Genomic DNA, 20,896 nt, shown 5'->3' with positions numbered 1-20,896 from the left:
GTGTGCTGTGACCTCACAAGCACAGCCAGCAGCCAGGAGCCTGCCACTGGCCTCGGAGACACTGAGGCTGCTGCGAGGTCACAAGCACAGCCAGCAGCCACGAGCTTGCCACTGGCCTAGGAGGCACTGAGTCTGCTGGGACCTCACAAGCACAGCCAACAGCCACGAGCCTGCCACTGGCCTAGGAGGCACTGAGGCGGCTGTGACCTCACAAGAACAGCCAGCAGCCACCAGCCTGACACTAGCCTAGATGGCATTCAGGCTGCTGTGACCTCACAAGCACAGCCAGCAGGGCGTGCTGGACACTAACCTTTGAGGCACTGAGGCTGCTGTGACCTCACAAGCACAGCCAGCAGCTGGCGCTGGATACTAACCTATGAGGCACTAAGTATGCTATGACCTCAGAAGCACAGCCAGCAGGGGGCACGGTAGTCTAAGCTATGAGGCACTGAGGCTCCTGTGACCTCACAAGCACAGCCAGCAGCCATGAGACTGACACTGGCCTGTGAGGCAATGAGGTTGCTGTGACCTCACAAGCACTGCCAGCAGCCACGAGACTGCTAGTAGCCTAGGAGACACTGAGGCTGTTGTGACCTCACAAGCACAGCCAGCAGCCATGAGCCTGCCACTGGCCTAGGAGGCACTGAGGCGGCTGTGACCTCACAAGAACAGCCAGGAGCCACCAGCCTGACACTAGCCTAGATGGCATTCAGGCTGCTGTGACCTCACAAGCACAGCCAGCAGGGCGTGCTGGACAGTAACCTATGAGGCACTGAGGCTGCTGTGACCTCACAAGCACAGCCAGCAGCCATGAGCCTGATACTGGCCTCGGAGGCACTGAGGCTGCTGTGACCTCACAAGCACAGCCACGAACACTCCAATGGCGTTGATGGCACTCAGGCTGCTGTGACCTTAGAAGCACGGCCAGCAGGGGGTGCTGGACACTAACCTATGAGGCACTCAGTGTACTGTGACCTCACAAGCACAGCCAGCAGCCATGAGCCTGCCACTGTCCTCAGATGCACTGAGGCTGCTGTGAGGTCAGAAGCACAGCCAGCAGCCACGAGCTTGCCAGTGGCCTAGGAGGCACTGAGGCTGCTGTGACCTCACAAGCACAGCCAGTAGGGGGCGATGGACACTAACCTAGGAGGCACTGAGTCTGCTGTGACCTCACAAGCACAGCCAGCAGGGAGTGCTGGAAACTAACTAATGAGGCACTGAGTGTGCTGTGACCTCACAAGCACAGCCAGCAGGCAGGAGCCTGCCACTGGCCTCGGAGGCACTGAGGCTGCTGCGAGGTCACAAGCACAGCCAGCAGCCACGAGCTTGCCACTGGCCTAGGAGGCACTGAGTCTGCTGTGATCTCACAAGCACAGTCAGCAGGCGGTGCTGTAGACAAACCTATGAGGCACTGAGTCTGCTGTGACCTCACAAGCACAGCCAGCAGGGAACGCTGGATACTAACCTATGAGGCACTAAGTATGCAATGACCTCAGAAGCACAGCCAGCAGGGGGCACGGTAGACTATGCTATGAGGCACTGAGGCTCCTGTGACGTCACAAGCACTGCCAGCAGGGGACGCTGTAGACTTACCAAGGAGGAACTGAGGCTGCTGTGACCTCACAAGCACAGCCAGCAGCCAGGAGCCTGCCACTGGCCTCGGAGGCACTGAGGCTGCTGCGAGGTCACAAGCACAGCCAGCAGCCACGAGCTTGCCACTGGCCTAGGAGGCACTGAGTCTGCTGGGACCTCACAAGCACAGCCAACAGCCACGAGCCTGCCACTGGCCTAGGAGGCACAGAGGCGGCTGTGACCTCACAAGAACAGCCAGCAGCCACCAGCCTGACACTAGCCTAGATGGCATTCAGGCTGCTGTGACCTCACAAGCACAGCCAGCAGGGCGTGCTGGACACTAACCTATGAGGCACTGAGGCTGCTGTGACCTCACAAGCACAGCCAGCAGCTGGCGCTGGATACTAACCTATGAGGCACTAAGTATGCTATGACCTCAGAAGCACAGCCAGCAGGGGGCACGGTAGACTAAGCTATGAGGCACTGAGGCTCCTGTGACCTCACAAGCACAGCCAGCAGCCATGAGACTGACACTGGCCTGTGAGGCAATGAGGTTGCTGTGACCTCAGAAGCACTGCCAGCAGCCACGAGACTGCTAGTAGCCTAGGAGACACTGAGGCTCCTGTGACCTCACAAGCACAGCCAGCAGCCATGAGCCTGCCACTGGCCTAGGAGGCACTGAGGCGGCTGTGACCTCACAAGAACAGCCAGGAGCCACCAGCCTGACACTAGCCTAGATGGCATTCAGGCTGCTGTGACCTCACAAGCACAGCCAGCAGGGCGTGCTGGACACTAACCAAGAGGCACTGAGGCTGCTGTGACCTCACAAGCACAGCCAGCAGCCATGAGCCTGCCACTGGCCTCGGAGGCACTGAGGCTGCTGTGACCTCACAAGCACAGCCACGAACACTCCAGTGGCGTTGATGGCACTCAGGCTGCTGTGACCTTAGAAGCACGGCCAGCAGGGGGTGCTGGACACTAACCTATGAGGCACTCAGTGTACTGTGACCTCACAAGCACAGCCAGCAGCCATGAGCCTGCCACTGTCCTCAGATGCACTGAGGCTGCTGTGAGGTCAGAAGCACAGCCAGCAGCCATGAGCTTGCCAGTGGCCTAGGAGGCACTGAGGCTGCTGTGACCTCACAAGCACAGTCAGCAGGCGGTGCTGTAGACAAACCTATGAGGCACTAAGTCTGCTGTGACCTCACAAGCACAGCCAGCAGGGAGTGCTGGAAACTAACTAATGAGGCCCTGAGTGTGCTGTGACCTCACAAGCACAGCCAGCAGGCAGGAGCCTGCCACTGGCCTCGGAGGCACTGAGGCTGCTGCGAGGTCACAAGCACAGCCAGCAGCCACGAGCTTGCCACTGGCCTAGGAGGCACTGAGTCTGCTGTGATCTCACAAGCACAGTCAGCAGGCGGTGCTGTAGACAAACCTATGAGGCACTGAGTCTGCTGTGACCTCACAGGCACAGCCAGCAGGGAGCGCTGGATACTAACCTATGAGGCACTAAGTATGCTATGACCTCAGAAGCACAGCCAGCAGGGGGCACGGTAGACTATGCTATGAGGCACTGAGGCTCCTGTGACGTCACAAGCACTGCCAGCAGGGGACGCTGTAGACTTACCAAGGAGGAACTGAGGCTGCTGTGACCTCACAAGCACAGCCAGTAGCCAAGAGCCTGCCACTGGCCAAGAGGGCAATGAGTCTGCTGCGACCTTACAAGCACAGGCAGTAGGGGGTGGTGGACACTTACCTATGAGGCACTGAGGCTGCTGTGACCTCACAAGCACAAACAGCAGGGGGCACGGTAGACTAAGCTATGAGGCACTGAGGGTGCTGTGACGTCACAAGCACTGCCAGCAGGGGGCAGTGGACACTAACCTACCAGGCACTGACTCTGCTGTGACGTCACAAGCACAGCCAGCAGCCATGAGCCCACCACTGGCCTTGGAGGTAATCAGGCTGCTGTGACGTCAGAACCACAGGAAGCAGCGGGCACTGGACACTAAACTATGAGGCACTGAGTCTGCTGTGACCTCGCAAGCACAGCCAGCAGCCATGAGCCTGCCACTGGCCTAGGAGGCACTCAGGCTGCTGTGATCTCACAAGCACAGCCAGCAGGCGGTGCTTTAGAAAAACCTATGAGGCACTGAGTCTGCTGTGACCTCACAAGCACAGCCAGCAGCCACGAGCCTGCCATGGGCCTAGATGGCACTGAGGCTGCTGTGACCTCACAAGCATAGCCAGCAGGGGGCGCTGGATACTAACCTATGAGGCACTGAGTGTGCTGTGACCTCTCAAGCAGAGCCAGCAGGGGGCACGGTAGACTAAGCCATGAGGCACTGAGGGTGCTGTGATGTCACAAGCACAGCCAGCAGGGGGCGCTGTAGACTAACCAAGGCGGCACTGAGGCTGCTGTGACCACACAAGCACAGCCAGCAGGGGGCGCTGGAAGCTAACCTATGAGGCACTGAGGCTGCTGTGACCTCACAAGCAATGCCAGCCGAGGGCGCTGTAGACTAACCAAGGAGGCACTGAGGCTGCTGTGGTCTCACAAGCACAGCCAGCAGCCATGAGCCTGCCACTAGCCTCGGGGGCAGTCAGCCTGCTGTGACGTCTGAAGCACAGCCAGCAGCCATGAGCCTGCCACTGGCCTAGGAGACATTGAGGCTGCTGTGACCTCACAACCACAGCCAGCAGCCATGAGCCTGTCACTGTCCTCAGAGGCACTGAGTCTTCTGTGACCTCACAAGCACAGCCAGCAGCCCTGAGCCGGCCATTGGCCTCGGAGGCACTCAGGCTGCTATGACGTCACAAGCACAGCCAGCAGCCACGAGACTGCCACTGGCTTAGGAGGAACTCAGGCTCCTGTGACCTCTCAAGCACAGGCAGCAGGGGGCGCTGTAGACTATCCAAGGAGTCACTGAGGCTGCTGTGACCTCACAAGCACAGCCAGTAGCCATGAGCCTGACACTGGCCTCACAGGCACTTAGTCTGCTGTGACCTCACAAGAACAGCCAGCAGGGGGCAGTGGACACTAACTTAGCAGGCACTGACTCTGCTGTGACCTCACAAGCACAGCCAGCAGACATGAGCCTGCCACTGGCCTAGGAGGCACTGAGCCTGCTGTGACCTCACAAGCACCGCCAGCAGGGGGCGCTGGACACTAACTTATTAGGCACTGAGTGTGCTGTGACCTCACAAGCAGAGCCAGCAGCCCGCAACTGGCATAGGAGGCACTGAGGCTGCTGTGACCTCACAAGCACAGCCAGCAGCCATGAGCCTAGCACTGGCCTCGGAGGCACTGAGGCTGCTGTGACCTCACAAGCACAGGCAGCAGGGGGCGCTGTAGACTATCCAAGGAGTCACTGAGGCTGCTGTGACCTCACAAGCACAGCCAGTAGCCATGAGCCTGACACTGGCCTCAGAGGCACTTAGTCTGCTGTGACCTCACAAGCACAGCCAGCAGGGGGCAGTGGACACTAACTTAGCAGGCACTGACTCTGCTGTGACCTCACAAGCACAGCCAGCAGACATGAGCCTGCCACTGGCCTAGGAGGCACTGAGGCTGCTGTGACCTCACAAGCACAGCCAGCAGACATGAGCCTGCCACTGGCCTAGGAGGCACTCAGTGTGCTGTGACCTCACAAGCACAGCCAGCAGCCATGACACTGCCACTGTCCTCAGATGCACTGAGGCTGCTGTGAGGTCAGAAGCACAGCCAGCAGCCACGAGCTTGCCAGTGGCCTAGGAGGCACTGAGGCTGCTGTGACCTCACAAGCACAGCCAGCAGGTGGTGCTGTAGACAAACCTATGAGGCACTGAGTCTGCTGTGACCTCACAAGCACAGCCAGCACCCACAAACCTGCCCCTGGCCAAGAGGGCACTGAGGATGCTGTGAACTCACAAGCACAGCCAGCAGGGGGCGCTGGAAACTACCCTATGAGGCACTTAGTCTGCTGTGTCCTCACAAGCACAGACAGGAGGGGGCATGGTATACTAAGCTATTAGTCACTGAGGCTGCTGTGACGTCACAAGCACAGCCAGCAGCCATGAGCCCACCACTGGCCTAGGAGGCACTCAGGCTGCTGTGACCTCAGAAGCACAGCCAGCAGGGAGTGCTGGAAACTAATTTATGAGGCACTGAGTGTGCTGTGACCTCACAAGCACAGCCAGCAGCCAGGAGCCTGCCACTGGCCTAGGAGGCACTCAGGCTGCTGTGATCTCACAAGCACAGCCAGCAGGCGGTGCTGTAGACAAACCTATGAGGCAATGAGTCTGCTGTGACGTCACAAGCATTGCCAGCAGGGGGTGATGTAGACCAACCTAGGAGGCACTGCGGTTGCTCTGAAGTCACAAGCACAGCCAGCAGCCATGAGCCTGCCAGTGGCCTTAGTTGCAGTCAGCCTGCTGTGACGTCACAAGCACAGCCAGCAAGGCGCGCTGTAGACTAACCTATGAGGCACTGAGGCTGCTGTGACCTCACAAGCACAGCCAGCAGCCACGAGCCTGCCACTGGCCTAGGAGGCACTCAGGCTGCTGTGACCTCATAAGCACAGCCAGCAGGGGGCGCTGTAGACTAACCAAGGAGGTACTGAGGCTGCTGTGACCTCACAAGCACAGCCAGTAGCCATGAGCCTGACACTGGCCTCAGAGGCACTTAGTCTGCTGTGACCTCACAAGCACAGCCAGCAGGGGGCAGTGGACACTAAACTAGCAGGCACTGACTCTGCTGTGACCTCACAAGCACAGCCAGCAGACATGAGACTGCCACTGGCCTAGGAGGCACTGAGGCTGCTGTGACCTCACAAGCACCGCCAGCAGGGGGCGCTGGACACTAACGTATTAGGCACTGAGTGTGCTGTGACCTCACAAGCACAGCCAGCAGCCTGCAAATGGCATAGGAGGCACTGAGGCTGCTGTGACCTCACAAGCACAGCCAGCAGCCATGAGCCTGCCACTGGCCTAGGAGGCACTCATGCTGCTGTGACGTCACAAGCACAGCCAGCAGGCGGTGCTGTAGACAAACCTAGGTGGCACTGAGGCTGCTGTGACCTCACAAGCACAGCCAGCAGCCACGAGCCTGGCACTGGCCTAGCTGGCACTGAGGCTGCTGTGACGTCCCAAGCACAGCCAGCAGGGGGCGCTGGATACTAACTTATGAGGCTCTGAGTGTACTGTGACCTCAGAAGCACAGTCAACAGGCGGCATGGTAGACTAAGCTATGAGTCAGTGACTGTGCTGTGACCTCACAAGCACAGCCAGCAGCCTGCAACTGGCATAGGAGGCACTGAGGCTGTTGTGACCTCACAAGCACAGCCAGCAGGGGGTGCTATACACTAACCTATGAGGCACACATGCTGCTGTGACCTCATAAGCACAGCCAGCAGTCATGAGCCTAGCACTGGCCTTGGAGGCACTGAGTCTGCTGTGACCTCACAAGCACAGCCAGCGGCCAGGAGCATAGCACTGGCCTATTGGGGACTGAGGCTGCTGTGACGTCACAACCACAGCCAGCAGCGGGCACTGGAGATAAACTATGAGGCACTGAGTCTGCTGTGACCTCACAAGCACAGCCAGCAGCCATAAGCCTGCCACTGGCCTCGGAGGCAGTCAGCCTGCTGTGACCTCACAAGCACAGCCAGCAGCCATGAGCCTGCCACTGGCCTAGGAGGCACTCAGGCTGCTGTGACCTCACAAGCACAGCCAACAGGCGGTGCTGTAGACAAACCTAGGTGGCACTGAGGCTGCTGTGACCTCACAACCACAGCCAGCAGCCACGAGCCTGCCACTGGCCTAGCTGGCACTGAGGCTGCTGTGACGTCCCAAGCACAGCCAGCAGGGGGCGCTGGATACTAACCTATGAGTCACTGAGTGTGCTGTGACCTCAGAAGCACAGCCAACAGGCGGCACGGTAGACTAAGCTATGAGTAAAGTGACTGTGCTGTGACCTCACAAGCACAGCCAGCAGACTGCAACTGGCCTCGGAGGCACTGAGGCTGCTGTGACCTCATAAGCACAGCCAGCAGCCATGAGCCTAACACTGGCCTCGGAGGCAGTGAGGCTGCTGTGACCTCACAAGCACAGCCAGCAGCCAGGAGCCTGCCACTGGCCTATTGGGCACTCAGGCTGCTGTGAAGTCACAAGCACAGCCTGCAGCGGGCACTGGAGATAATCTATGAGGCACTGAGGCTGCTGTGACCTCACAATCACAGCCCGTAGGGGACGCTGGACACTAATCTATGAGGCACTGAGGCTGCTGTGACCTCAGAAGCACAGCCAGCAGCCAGGAGCCTGCCACTGGCCGTGGAGGCACTGAGGCTGCTGTGGCCTCACAAGCACAGGCAGTAGCCATGAGCCCACCACTGGCCTTGGAGGCATTCAGGCTGCTGTGACGTCAGAACCATAGGCAGCAGCGGGCACTGGACACTAAACTATGAGGAACTGAATCTGCTGTGACCTCACAAGCACAGCCAGCAGCCATGAGCCTGCCACTGGCCTAGGAGGCACTCAGGCTGCTGTGACCTCACAAGCACAGCCAGCAGGCGGTGCTTTAGAAAAACCTGTGAGGCACTGTGTCTGCTGTGACCTCACAAGCACAGCCAGCAGCCATGACCCTGCCATGGGCCTAGATGGCACTGAGGCTGCTGTGACCTCACAAGCACAGCCAGCGGCCATGAGACTGCCACTGGCAGAGGAGGCACTGAGGCTGCTGTGACCTCACAAGCACAGCCAGCAGCCATGACACTGCCACTGGCCTAGGAGGCATTCAGGCTTCTGTGACCTCACAAGCACAGCCAGCAGCCATGACCCTGACACTGGTCTAGGAGGCATTCAGGCTGCTGTGACCTCACAAGCACAGCCATCAGCCATGAGCATGATACTGGCCTGAGAGGCACTGAGGCTGCTGTGACGTCACAAGCACAGCCAGCAGGAGGCGCTGCACACTAACTTTTGAGGCACTGAGTCTGCTGTGACCTCACAATCACAGCCAGCAGCTATGAGACTGCCACTGGCAGAGGAGACACTGAGGCTTGTGTGACCTCACAAGCACAGCCAGCAGCCATGAGACTGCCACTGGCAGAGGAGGCACTGAGGCTGCTGTGACCTCACAAGCACAGCCAGCAGCCATGACACTGCCACGGGCCTAGGAGGCACTGAGGCTGCTGTGACGTCACAAGCACAGCCAGCAGCCATGAGACTGCCACGGGCCTAGGAGGCACTGAGGCTGCTGTGACCTCAGAAGCACAGCCAGCAGGCGGTGCTGCACACTAAGCTATGAGGCACTGAGGCTGCTGTGACCTCAGAAGCACAGCCAGCAGGGCACGCTGGACACTAACCTATGAGGCACTGAGGCTTCTGTGACCTCACAAGCACAGCCAGCAGCGATGAGCCTGACACTGGCCCACGAGGCATTCAGGCTGCTGTGACCTCACAAGCACAGCCAGCAGCCATGAGCATGATACTGGCCTGAGAGGCACTGAGGCTGCTGTGACCTCACAAGCACAGCCAGCATCTATGAGAAACCCACTGGCCTCAGAGGTACTGAGGCTGCTGTGACGGCACAAACACAGCCAGCAGCCATAAGCCTGCCACTGTTCTAGATGGCACTGAGGCTGCTGTGACGTCACAAGCACAGCCAGCAGCCATGACCCTGACACTGGTCTGGGAGGCATTCAGGCTGCTGTGACCTCACAAGCACAGCCAGCACCCATGAGCCTGATGCTGACCTGAGAGGCACTGAGGTTGCTGTGACCTCACAAGCCCAGCCAGCAGCCATGAGCATGGCACTATCCTCGGAGGCACTGAGCTTGTTGTGACCTCAGGAGCACAGGCAGCAACCATGAGACTGCCACTGGCCTATGGGTCACTGAGGCTTCTGTGAGCTAACAAGCACAGCCAGCAGACATGAGCCTGCCACTGACTTATAGGGCAGTGAGGCTGCTGTAACCCCACAAACACAGCCAGCAGCCATGAGCCTGCCACTGGTCTAGATGGCACTGAGGCCGCTGTGACCACACAAGCACAGCCAGCAGCCATGACCCTGCCACTGGTCTAGGAGGCATTCAGGCTGCTGTGACCTCACAAGCACAACTAGCAGCCATGAGACTGCCAATGGCTTATAGGGCACTGAGGCTGCTGTGACGTCACAAGCACAGCCAGCAGGGGGCGGTACACACTAACATTTGCGGCACACAGTCTGCTGTGACCTCACAAGCAGAGCCAGCAGGGGGCGCTGGACACTAACCTAAGAGGCACTGAGGCTGCTGTGACCTCACAAGCACAGCCAGCAGCCATGAGCATGGCACTGGCAGAGGAGGCACTGAGGCTGCTGTGACCTCAGAAGCACAGCCAGCAGACATGAGCCTGAAACTGTCCTAGGAGGCACTGAGGCTGCTGTGACGTCACAAGCACAGCCAGCAGCCATAAACATGGCACTGGCAGAGGAGGCACTGAGTCTGCTGTGACCTCACAAGCACAGCCAGCAGCCATGAGCATGGCACTGGCAGAGGAGGCACTGAGGCTGGTGTGAGCTCACAAGCAGAGCCAGCAGCCATGAGCCTGACACTGGCAGAGGAGGCACTGAGGCTGCTGTGACCTCACAAGCACAGCCAGTAGGGAACGCTGGACATTAAATTATGAGGCACTGAGTATTCTGTGACCTCACAAGCACAGCCAGCAGCCATGACACTGCCACGGGCCTAGGAGGCACTGAGGCTGCTGTGACGTCACAAGCACAGCCAGCAGCCATGAGCCTGATATTGGCCTGTGAGGCACTGAGGCTGCTATGACCTCACAGTCACAGCCAGCAGCCAGGAGCCTGCCACTGGCCTAGGAGGCACTCCGGCTACTGTGACCTCACAAGCACAGCCAGCAGCCATGAGCCTGCCACTGGCCTAGGAGGCACTGAGGCTGCTGTGACCTCACAAGCACAGCCAGCAGCCATGAGACTGCCACTGGCAGAGGAGGCACTGAGGCTGCTGTGACCTCACAAGCACAGCCAGCAGCCATGAGACTGCCACTGGCCTAGCAGGCATTCAGGCTTCTGTGACCTCACAAGCACAACCAGCAGCCATGACCCTGACACTGGCCTGAGAGGCATTGAGGCTGCTGTGACCTCACAAGCACAGCCAGCAGCTATGAGACTGCCACTGGCAGAAGAGGCACTGAGGCTGCTGTGACCTCAGAAGCACAGCCAGCAGCCATGAGCCTGCCACTGGCCTAGGAGGCAGTCAGGCTGCTGTGACCTCAGAAGCACAGCCAGCAGCCATGAGCCTGATACTGGCCTAGGAGGCACTGAGGCTGCTGTGACCTCACAAGCAGAGCCAGCAGGGGGCGCTGGACACTAACTTTTAAGGCACTGAGTCTGCTGTGACCTCACAAGCACAGCCAGCAGCCATGAGCCTGCTACTGGCAGAGGGGGCACTGAGGCTGCTGTGACCTCACAAGCACAGCCAGCAGCCATGAGCCTGACACTGGCCTGAGAGGCACTGAGGTTGCTGTGACCTCACAAGCACAGCCAGCAGCCAGGAGCCTGATACTGGCCTGAGAGGCACTGAGGCTGCTGTGACCACACAAGCACAGCCAGCAGGGGGCGCTGCACACTAACGCATGAGACACTGAGTCTGCTGTGACCTCAGAAGCAGAGCCAGCAGGGGACACTGGACACTAAACTATGAGGCACACAGGCTGCTGTGACCTCACAAGCACAGCCAGCAGCCATGAGCCTGCCACTGGCCTAGGAGGCACTCAGGCTGCTGTGACGTCACAAGCACAGCCATCAGCCATGAGCCTGATATTGGCCTGTGAGGCACTGAGTCTGCTGTGACCTCACAAGCACAGCCAGCAGCCATGAGACTGCCACTGGCAGACGAGGCACTGAGGCTGCTGTGACCTCACAAGCACAGCCAGCAGCCATGAGCCTGCCACTGGCCTAGAAGGCTTTCAGGCTTCTGTGACGTCTCAAGCACAGCCAGCAGGCATGAGCATGATACTGGCCTGAGAGGCACTGAGGTTGCTGTGACCTCACAATCCCAGCCAGCAGCCATGAGACTGACAGTGGCAGAGGAGGCACTGAGGCTTCTGTGACCTCACAAGGACAGCCAGCAGCCATGAGCATGCCACTGGCCTGAAAGGCACTGAGGCTGCTGTGACGTCACAAGCACAGCCAGCAGCCATGAGCCTGCCACGGGCCTAGGAGGCACTCAGGCTGCTGTGACCTCACAAGCACAGCCAGCAGGGGGCGCTGCACACTAAGCTATGAGGCACTGAGGCTGCTGTGACCTCACAAGCACAGCCAGCAGCCATGAGCCTGCCACTGGCCTAGGAGGCATTCAGGCTTCTGTGATCTCAGAAGCACAGCCAGCAGCCATGAGCCTGCCACTGGGCTCGGAGGCATTCAGGCTGCTGTGAGCTCACAAGCACAGCCAGCAGCCATGAGCCTGATACTGGCCTGAGAGGCACTGAGGTTGCTGTGACCTCAAAAGCACAGCCAGCAGCCTTGAGCATGGCACTATCCACGGAGACACTGAGGATGCTGTGACTTCAGAAGGACAGCCAGCAGCCATGAGCCTGACACTGGCAGAGGAGGCAGTGAGTCTGCTGTGACCTCAGCAGCACAGCCAGTAGGGGGCGAAGGACACTAACCTAGGAGGCACTGAGGCTGCTGTGACCTCACAAGCACAGCCAGCAGGGGGCGCTGGACACTGACTTTTAAGGCACTGAGTCTGCTGTGACCTCACAAGCACAGCCAGCAGCCATGAGCCTGCTACTGGCAGAGGGGGCACTGAGGCTGCTGTGACCTCACAAGCACAGCCAGCAGCCATGAGCCTGACACTGGCCTGAGAGGCACTGAGGTTGCTGTGACCTCACAAGCACAGCCAGCAGCCAGGAGCCTGATACTGGCCTGAGAGGCACTGAGGCTGCTGTGACCTCAAAAGCACAGCCAGCAGGGGGCGCTGCACACTAACGTATGAGACACTGAGTCTGCTGTGACCTCACAAGCACAGCCAGCAGGGGGCGCTGGACACTAACTTATTAGGCAATGAGTGTGCTGTGACCTCACAAGCAGAGCCAGCAGCCTGCAAATGGCATAGGAGGCACTGAGGCTGTTGTGACCTCACAAGCACAGCCAGCAGGGGGTGCCAAACACTAACCTATGAGGCACTCATGCTGCTGTGACCTCATAAGCACAGCCAGCAGCCATGAGCCTAGCACTGGCCTTGGAGGCACTGAGGCTGCTGTGACGTCACAAGCACAGCCAGCAGCCAGGAGCACAGCACTGGCCTATTGGGCACTGAGGCTGCTGTGACGTCACAAGCACAGCCAGCAGCGGGCACTGGAGATAAACTATGAGGCACTGAGTCTGCTGTGACCTCACAAGCACAGCCAGCAGCCATAAGCCTGCCACTGGCCTCGGAGGCAGTCAGCCTGCTGTGACCTCACAAGCACAGCCAGCAGCCATGAGCCTGACCCTGGTCTAGGAGGCATTCAGGCTGCTGTGACCTCACAAGCACAGCCAGCAGCCATGAGACTGACACTGGCCTGTGAGGCAATGAGGTTGCTGTGACCTCACAAGCACTGCCAGCAGCCACGAGACTGCTAGTAGCCTAGGAGACACTGAGGCTCCTGTGACCTCACAAGCACAGCCAGCAGCCATGAGCCTGCCACTGGCCTAGGAGGCACTCAGGCTGCTGTGACTTCACAAGCACAGCCAGCAGGGCGTGCTGGACACTAACGTATGAGGCACTGAGGCTGCTGTGATGTCAGAAGCACAGCCAGCAGCCATGAGCCTGCCACTGGCCTCGGAGGCACTGAGGCTGCTGTGACCTCACAAGCACAGCCACGAACGCTCCAATGGCGTTGATGGCACTCAGGATGCTGTTACCTTAGAAGCACGGCCAGCAGGGGGTGCTGGACACTAACCTATGAGGCACTCAGTGTGCTGTGACCTCACAAGCACAGCCAGCAGCCATGAGCCTGCCACTGTCCTCAGATGCACTGAGGCTGCTGTGAGGTCAGAAGCACAGCCAGCAGCCACGAGCTTGCCAGTGGCCTAGGAGGCACTGAGGCTGCTGTGACCTCACAAGCACAGCCAGCAGGTGGTGCTGTAGACAAACCTATGAGGCACTGAGTCTGCTGTGACCTCACAAGCACAGCCAGCACCCACAAACCTGCCCCTGGCCAAGAGGGCACTGAGGATGCTGTGAACTCACAAGCACAGCCAGCAGGGGGCGCTGGAAACTACCCTATGAGGCACTTAGTCTGCTGTGTCCTCACAAGCACAGACAGGAGGGGGCATGGTATACTAAGCTATTAGTCACTGAGGCTGCTGTGACGTCACAAGCACAGCCAGCAGCCATGAGCCCACCACTGGCCTAGGAGGCACTCAGGCTGCTGTGACCTCAGAAGCACAGCCAGCAGGGAGTGCTGGAAACTAATTTATGAGGCACTGAGTGTGCTGTGACCTCACAAGCACAGCCAGCAGCCAGGAGCCTGCCACTGGCCTAGGGGGCACTCACGCTGCTGTGATCTCACAAGCACAGCCAGCAGGCGGTGCTGTAGACAAACCTATGAGGCAATGAGTCTGCTGTGACGTCACAAACATTGCCAGCAGGGGGTGATGTAGACCAACCTAGGAGGCACTGCGGTTGCTCTGAAGTCACAAGCACAGCCAGCAGCCATGAGCCTGCCAGTGGCCTTAGTTGCAGTCAGCCTGCTGTGACGTCACAAGCACAGCCAGCAAGGCGCGCTGTAGACTAACCTATGAGGCACTGAGGCTGCTGTGACCTCACAAGCACAGCCAGCAGCCACGAGCCTGCCACTGGCCTAGGAGGCACTCAGGCTGCTGTGACCTCATAAGCACAGCCAGCAGCCATGAGCCTGACACTGGCCTCAGAGGCACTTAGTCTGCTGTGACCTCACAAGCACAGCCAGCAGGGGGCAGTGGACACTAAACTAGCAGGCACTGACTCTGCTGTGACCTCACAAGCACAGCCAGCAGACATGAGACTGCCACTGGCCTAGGAGGCACTGAGGCTGCTGTGACCTCACAAGCACCGCCAGCAGGGGGCGCTGGACACTAACGTATTAGGCACTGAGTGTGCTGTGACCTCACAAGCACAGCCAGCAGCCTGCAAATGGCATAGGAGGCACTGAGGCTGCTGTGACCTCACAAGCACAGCCAGCAGCCATGAGCCTGCCACTGGCCTAGGAGGCACTCATGCTGCTGTGACGTCACAAGCACAGCCAGCAGGCGGTGCTGTAGACAAACCTAGGTGGCACTGAGGCTGCTGTGACCTCACAAGCACAGCCAGCAGCCACGAGCCTGGCACTGGCCTAGCTGGCACTGAGGCTGCTGTGACGTCCCAAGCACAGCCAGCAGGGGGCGCTGGATACTAACTTATGAGGCTCTGAGTGTACTGTGACCTCAGAAGCACAGTCAACAGGCGGCATGGTAGACTAAGCTATGAGTCAGTGACTGTGCTGTGACCTCACAAGCACAGCCAGCAGGCTGCAACTGGCATAGGAGGCACTGAGGCTGTTGTGACCTCACAAGCACAGCCAGCAGGGGGTGCTATACACTAACCTATGAGGCACACATGCTGCTGTGACCTCATAAGCACAGCCAGCAGTCATGAGCCTAGCACTGGCCTTGGAGGCACTGAGGCTGCTGTGACCTCACAAGCACAGCCAGCAGCCAGGAGCATAGCACTGGCCTATTGGGGACTGAGGCTGCTGTGACGTCACAACCACAGCCAGCAGCGGGCACTGGAGATAAACTATGAGGCACTGAGTCTGCTGTGACCTCACAAGCACAGCCAGCAGCCATAAGCCTGCCACTGGCCTCGGAGGCAGTCAGCCTGCTGTGACCTCACAAGCACAGCCAGCAGCCATGAGCCTGCCACTGGCCTAGGAGGCACTCAGGCTGCTGTGACCTCACAAGCACAGCCAACAGGCGGTGCTGTAGACAAACCTAGGTGGCACTGAGGCTGCTGTGACCTCACAACCACAGCCAGCAGCCACGAGCCTGCCACTGGCCTAGCTGGCACTGAGGCTGCTGTGACGTCCCAAGCACAGCCAGCAGGGGGCGCTGGATACTAACCTATGAGTCACTGAGTGTGCTGTGACCTCAGAAGCACAGCCAACAGGCGGCACGGTAGACTAAGCTATGAGTAAAGTGACTGTGCTGTGACCTCACAAGCACAGCCAGCAGACTGCAACTGGCCTCGGAGGCACTGAGGCTGCTGTGACCTCATAAGCACAGCCAGCAGCCATGAGCCTAGCACTGGCCTCGGAGGCAGTGAGGCTGCTGTGACCTCACAAGCACAGCCAGCAGCCAGGAGCCTGCCACTGGCCTATTGGGCACTCAGGCTGCTGTGAAGTCACAAGCACAGCCTGCAGCGGGCACTGGAGATAATCTATGAGGCACTGAGGCTGCTGTGACCTCACAATCACAGCCCGTAGGGGACGCTGGACACTAATCTATGAGGCACTGAGGCTGCTGTGACCTCAGAAGCACAGCCAGCAGCCAGGAGCCTGCCACTGGCCGTGGAGGCACTGAGGCTGCTGTGGCCTCACAAGCACAGGCAGTAGCCATGAGCCCACCACTGGCCTTGGAGGCATTCAGGCTGCTGTGACGTCAGAACCATAGGCAGCAGCGGGCACTGGACACTAAACTATGAGGAACTGAGTCTGCTGTGACCTCACAAGCACAGCCAGCAGCCATGAGCCTGCCACTGGCCTAGGAGGCACTCAGGCTGCTGTGACCTCACAAGCACAGCCAGCAGGCGGTGCTTTAGAAAAACCTGTGAGGCACTGTGTCTGCTGTGACCTCACAAGCACAGCCAGCAGCCATGACCCTGCCATGGGCCTAGATGGCACTGAGGCTGCTGTGACCTCACAAGCACAGCCAGCAGCCATGAGACTGCCACTGGCAGAGGAGGCACTGAGGCTGCTGTGACCTCACAAGCACAGCCAGCAGCCATGACACTGCCACTGGCCTAGGAGGCATTCAGGCTTCTGTGACCTCACAAGCACAGCCAGCAGCCATGACCCTGACACTGGTCTAGGAGGCATTCAGGCTGCTGTGACCTCACAAGCACAGCCATCAGCCATGAGCATGATACTGGCCTGAGAGGCACTGAGGCTGCTGTGACGTCACAAGCACAGCCAGCAGGAGGCGCTGCACACTAACTTTTGAGGCACTGAGTCTGCTGTGACCTCACAATCACAGCCAGCAGCTATGAGACTGCCACTGGCAGAGGAGACACTGAGGCTTGTGTGACCTCACAAGCACAGCCAGCAGCCATGAGACTGCCACTGGCAGAGGAGGCACTGAGGCTGCTGTGACCTCACAAGCACAGCCAGCAGCCATGACACTGCCACGGGCCTAGGAGGCACTGAGGCTGCTGTGACGTCACAAGCACAGCCAGCAGCCATGAGACTGCCACGGGCCTAGGAGGCACTGAGGCTGCTGTGACCTCAGAAGCACAGCCAGCAGGCGGTGCTGCACACTAAGCTATGAGGCACTGAGGCTGCTGTGACCTCAGAAGCACAGCCAGCAGGGCACGCTGGACACTAACCTATGAGGCACTGAGGCTTCTGTGACCTCACAAGCACAGCCAGCAGCGATGAGCCTGACACTGGCCCACGAGGCATTCAGGCTGCTGTGACCTCACAAGCACAGCCAGCAGCCATGAGCATGATACTGGCCTGAGAGGCACTGAGGCTGCTGTGACCTCACAAGCACAGCCAGCATCTATGAGACTCCCACTGGCCTCAGAGGTACTGAGGCTGCTGTGACGGCACAAACACAGCCAGCAGCCATAAGCCTGCCACTGTTCTAGATGGCACTGAGGCTGCTGTGACGTCACAAGCACAGCCAGCAGGGGGCGGTACACCCTAACATTTGCGGCACACAGTCTGCTGTGACCTCACAAGCAGAGCCAGCAGGGGACGCAGGACACTAACCTAAGAGGCACTGAGGCTGCTGTGACCTCACAAGCACAGCCAGCAGCCATGAGCATGGCACTGGCAGAGGAGGCACTGAGGCTGCTGTGACCTCAGAAGCACAGCCAGCAGACATGAGCCTGAAACTGTCCTAGGAGGCACTGAGGCTGCTGTGACGTCACAAGCACAGCCAGCAGCCATAAACATGGCACTGGCAGAGGAGGCACTGAGTCTGCTGTGACCTCACAAGCACAGCCAGCAGCCATGAGCATGGCACTGGCAGAGGAGGCACTGAGGCTGGTGTGAGCTCACAAGCAGAGCCAGCAGCCATGAGCCTGACACTGGCAGAGGAGGCACTGAGGCTGCTGTGACCTCACAAGCACAGCCAGTAGGGAACGCTGGACATTAAATTATGAGGCACTGAGTATTCTGTGACCTCACAAGCACAGCCAGCAGCCATGACACTGCCACGGGCCTAGGAGGCACTGAGGCTGCTGTGACGTCACAAGCACAGCCAGCAGCCATGAGCCTGATATTGGCCTGTGAGGCACTGAGGCTGCTATGACCTCACAGTCACAGCCAGCAGCCAGGAGCCTGCCACTGGCCTAGGAGGCACTCCGGCTACTGTGACCTCACAAGCACAGCCAGCAGCCATGAGCCTGCCACTGGCCTAGGAGGCACTGAGGCTGCTGTGACCTCACAAGCACAGCCAGCAGCCATGAGACTGCCACTGGCAGAGGAGGCACTGAGGCTGCTGTGACCTCACAAGCACAGCCAGCAGCCATGAGACTGCCACTGGCCTAGCAGGCATTCAGGCTTCTGTGACCTCACAAGCACAGCCAGCAGCCATGACCCTGACACTGGCCTGAGAGGCACTGAGGCTGCTGTGAGCTCACAAGCACAGCCAGCAGCTATGAGACTGCCACTGGCAGAGGAGGCACTGAGGCTGCTGTGCCCTCAGAAGCACAGCCAGCAGCCATGAGCCTGCCACTGGCCTAGGAGGCACTCAGGCTGCTGTGACGTCACAAGCACAGCCAGCAGGGGGCGCTGCACACTAACGCATGAGACACTGAGTCTGCTGTGACCTCACAAGCAGAGCCAGCAGGGGACACTGGACACTAAACTATGAGGCACTGAGGCTGCTGTGACCTCACAAGCACAGCCAGCAGCCATGAGCCTGCCACTGGCCTAGGAGGCACTCAGGCTGCTGTGACGTCACAAGCACAGCCATCAGCCATGAGCCTGATATTGGCCTGTGAGGCACTGAGTCTGCTGTGACCTCACAAGCACAGCCAGCAGCCATGAGACTTCCACTGGCAGAGGAGGCACTGAGGCTGCTGTGACCTCACAAGCACAGCCAGCAGCCATGAGCCTGCCACTGGCCTAGAAGGCATTCAGGCTTCTGTGACGTCACAAGCACAGCCAGCAGGCATGAGCATGATACTGGCCTGAGAGGCACTGAGGTTGCTGTGACCTCACAATCCCAGCCAGCAGCCATGAGACTGACAGTGGCAGAGGAGGCACTGAGGCTTCTGTGACCTCACAAGGACAGCCAGCAGCCATGAGCATGCCACTGGCCTGAAAGGCACTGAGGCTGCTGTGACCTCACAAGCACAGCCAGCAGCCATGAGCCTGCCACGGGCCTAGGAGGCACTCAGGCTGCTGTGACCTCACAAGCAGAGCCAGCAGGGGGCGCTGCACACTAACCTAGGAGGCACTGAGGCTGCTGTGACCTCACAAGCACAGCCAGCAGCCATGAGCCTGCCACTGGCCTAGGAGGCATTCAGGCTTCTGTGATCTCAGAAACACAGCCAGCAGCCATGAGCCTGCCACTGGGCTAGGAGGCATTCAGGCTGCTGTGAGCTCACAAGCACAGCCAGCAGCCATGAGCCTGATACTGGCCTGAGAGGCACTGAGGTTGCTGTGACCTCAAAAGCACAGCCAGCAGCCTTGAGCATGGCACTATCCACGGAGACACTGAGGATGCTGTGACTTCAGAAGGACAGCCAGCAGCCATGAGCCTGACACTGGCAGAGGAGGCAGTGAGTCTGCTGTGACCTCAGAAGCACAGCCAGTAGGGGGCGAAGGACACTAACCTAGGAGGCACTGAGTGTGCTGTGACCTCACAAGCACAGCCAGCAGGGGGCGCTGGACACTAACTTTTAAGGCACTGAGTCTGCTGTGACCTCACAAGCACAGCCAGCAGCCATGAGCCTGCTACTGGCAGAGGGGGCACTGAGGCTGCTGTGACCTCACAAGCACAGCCAGCAGCCATGAGCCTGACACTGGCCTGAGAGGCACTGAGGTTGCTGTGACCTCAAAAGCACAGCCAGCAGGGGGCGCTGCACACTAAACTATGAGGCACTGAGGCTGCTGTGACCTCACAAGCACAGCCAGCAGCCATGAGCCTGCTACTGGCAGAGGGGGCACTGAGGTTGCTGTGACCTCACAAGCACAGCCAGCAGCCAGGAGCCTGATACTGGCCTGAGAGGCACTGAGGCTGCTGTGACCTCAAAAGCACAGCCAGCAGGGGGCGCTGCACACTAAACTATGAGGCACTGAGGCTGCTGTGACCTCACAAGCACAGCCAGCAGCCATGAGACTGCCACTGGCCTAGGAGGCACTGAGGCTGCTGTGACGTCACAAGCACAGCCATCAGCCATGAGCCTGAAATTGGCCTGTGAGGCACTGAGTCTGCTGTGACCTCACAAGCACAGTCAACAGCCATGAGACTGCCACTGGCAGAGGAGGCACTGAGGCTGCTGTGACACCACAAGCACAGCCAGCAGCCATGAGCCTGCCACTGGCCTAGGAGGCACTGAGGGTGCTGTGACGTCACAAGCACAGCCATCAGCCATGAGCCTGATATTGGCCTGTGAGGCACTGAGTCTGCTGTGAGCTCACAAGCACAGCCAACAGCCATGAGACTGCCACTGGCAGAGGAGGCACTGAGGCTGCTGTGGCCTCACAAGCACAGCCAGCAGCCATGAGCCTGCCACTGGCCTAGAAGGCATTCAGGCTTCTGTGACGTCACAAGCACAGCCAGCAGGAGGCGCTGCACACTAACTTTTGAGGCACTGAGTCTGCTGTGACCTCACAAGCATAGCCAGCAGCTATGAGACTGCCACTGGCACAGGAGGCACTGAGGCTTGTGTGGCCTCACAAGCACAGCCAGCAGCCATGAGACTGCCACTGGCAGAGGAGGCACTCAGGCTGCTGTGACCTCACAAGCACAGCCAGCAGCCATGACACTGCCACGGGCCTAGGAGGCACTGAGGCTGCTGTGACCTCAGAAGCACAGCCAGCAGGCGGTGCTGCACACTAAGCAATGAGGCACTGAGGCTGCTGTGACCTCAGAAGCACAGCCAGC

Source organism: Dromaius novaehollandiae, unplaced genomic scaffold (genome assembly GCF_036370855.1).
Source record: "Dromaius novaehollandiae isolate bDroNov1 unplaced genomic scaffold, bDroNov1.hap1 HAP1_SCAFFOLD_40, whole genome shotgun sequence".
In the NCBI taxonomy this organism is placed as follows: domain Eukaryota; kingdom Metazoa; phylum Chordata; class Aves; order Casuariiformes; family Dromaiidae; genus Dromaius; species Dromaius novaehollandiae.
This window is presented reverse-complemented; position numbering follows the sequence as displayed.